This window comes from Brassica oleracea, chromosome C4, assembly GCF_000695525.1.
Source record: "Brassica oleracea var. oleracea cultivar TO1000 chromosome C4, BOL, whole genome shotgun sequence".
Taxonomy (NCBI): Eukaryota; Viridiplantae; Streptophyta; class Magnoliopsida; order Brassicales; family Brassicaceae; genus Brassica; species Brassica oleracea.
Window position 1 is genome coordinate 36434827 of NC_027751.1, and position 2618 is coordinate 36437444.

The window sequence follows — 2618 nt, forward strand, 5'->3', positions numbered from 1 at the left end:
TGTAATTATCTCCAGATAGATTTAGGGCAGCGAAATCAAGGTTGTTGATTTTCGACATCTGAAGTTATAGATTAATATTTTTAGAACTTTTAGAAATATTTTTTAATGTTTAAACGATTAGGGTTTTATGTTCAAACAATCAAACAAGCCCTCACAGCCAAGATCTATGTCTCACGGCCAATGAGCAAGCCACACGGCCATGGATGCAAACTAGTTCGTTTTTATGCATTTAGTTTGTCGTGTAATTGCAATCCTAACATGGTTTGTTTAAATCAGTTCATGATGTAATCAAAACAAGCAAACCTATCAGCCAAGCAAAGATCAGGCCACACAGCTATTTGATTCAATTCAACACTATTCCTAGAATAAGTTCTAAGTGTAATTGCAATCAATCAATGTGATTAAGTTATGGTATGAATGCAACAAGGCCACACGGCCACGAGTATGATCAAGTCTAGAACAGTTTAACCTAATATGTAGTTTCAGATTTCGATTTTAAAATAATCTAAACTAGGTCATTAGGGTTTTAGTTTAAACAAGCCAAACAATCAGATTCGAGTTTGAACAATCCTAACAATAGTTCTAGGTGATCAAATCAACCAATCAATGTTCAATTTCAAACAATCAAAATCGATTTTTAGAATTACGGTTTTAGGGTTTCGATTTTATTAACAAGCAATTTCAATTTTAGGATGATCAAATTCAATCTCAATCAATAAATCAATCAGTTTTAATTAATCAATAGCTTTCGAATTAGGGTTTAGGGATTTCGAAAATTTGATCTTAGATCAAAGGGATTTGATTTGAGATTCAAAACCTTTAAGATTCTGATTTTAATTGATCAATGGATCAATATCGATTTTTAGGGTTTGGGGATCAAACTTATAGAGCTTCGATTTACTCGCTTAAGGATTGATCAATTATCCTATGGCTTTCATCTCAGAGATTATATTTTAGGGTTTCATTCTTTACAATCAACCAAATTCGATTCATTATGTTCTTAGAATTCGAAATACCTTTAGTTTAGTTGTTTGCTGGGACGCGAGATGTACACGAGCTGTCTTGGACGCGAGCTGGAACGGAGTCGCGAACGGATTAGGATTCGTCGGTATCGTCGGGTTCGGATTAGGGTTCCAAGCAAATCGGTGCACACTGTATCTGTGCGTGAGGGCGCGTCGGTGGTCAGATCGACAAGCGGTTTGCACTGACTGATTCGTCTCGGCCAGGGCTTCGATTTGAGATCTTGATCATTTTCTGGGTCCTCACGGTTTGGGAGAACTGCCTCTTCGAAGTTCCAAGGCAGATTCCTTTTCATTTAGGGTTTTAGGGTTTAGCGATTTGGTTTTAGGCTCAGGGTGTTAGAGGCTATCGTGCTGATAACGTGTTGTGAAATTTAGGATTTAGAGCTGTAAGTTTCTATATATTATTAATGAATAAGTGTTCCCTTTATATAGGGGTTACAGGAGAGATAAATGGAAATACAATAATAGGAAAGATTACAAATCATAAACATAAACGAATTAGGAAATAGACAAGTTGTAGCCGCCTCAGCTCTCTCTCCTCTCCAAGTCTCGCGGCCGCCTCTCTCTCTCTAGGGTTGGACCGTCTCTTTCTACGTGTATGAGCCGGTTATGGACTGGGCCGGTTATAGACATCCACCAATTGATTTATAACATTCTCAGTTTTTTCTCCCGTTTATTTTTTGTTTACACAGAGAAGAGAGAACACTTTTAGTTGTCTGCATTGTTATCCTTTTATCAACGTTTTTAAACTGATCTGGATAACTTTCCAGGTCACCCAGTTATTTGGGTCGACTCACACGAACCACAGTTTAATAAATTAATTAATTTTAATACATAAATATATATTAGTTATTAAAAAATAGGAGTAATCTTACATTTCCTTAAAATATATAGAAAATATTTAAATTTGCTTTTTTATTTTATTTTCATTTTACATATAAAATATTATAAATAATAAAAACCATTTAATAATCTTTTTGTAAAAAACTTTGGAATGATAACATATAATAAAACATAGCAAGACTTAAATCTCATAAGTTTTAGATATCTGATGTCAATAATAAAATTTAATTTTAAATCAAAATAAAGAAAAAATAAACATTAAGATTGTAATAGATTTTTGATAACAAACATAAATTAATATCAAATCTTATTAACTAGTTTTAGTTCTTTCTTTTTTATTCACTATATCTTTTTCAGGTGGCATAGTGAAATGTTCATCAAAATCTAAATATCACAATAAAATAGTTTAGTCAATATCATATATGATTTTGCAAAATGAATCAGGTCAATGAATTTTTACATAAACAGCTTTTTTTTTTCAACATTCATGGCATATTATTAAGAGAGATTTGGTGGCGATGGTGAATGAATTTTTGGTGTCTAGAGAAATGGATACAAGTTTAAATATTACTAATATTTGTATGATTCCAAAGACAGAGAGGCCTACAAGGATGACGGAGTTGCGACCTATTAGTTTATGTAATGTAGGGTATAAAATTATTTCGAAGGTTTTGTGTCAACGTTTGAAGGTATTGCTACCTTCCCTAGTCTCAGAAACGCAATCGGCATCATTTGTGGCAGGGAGGCTGATCT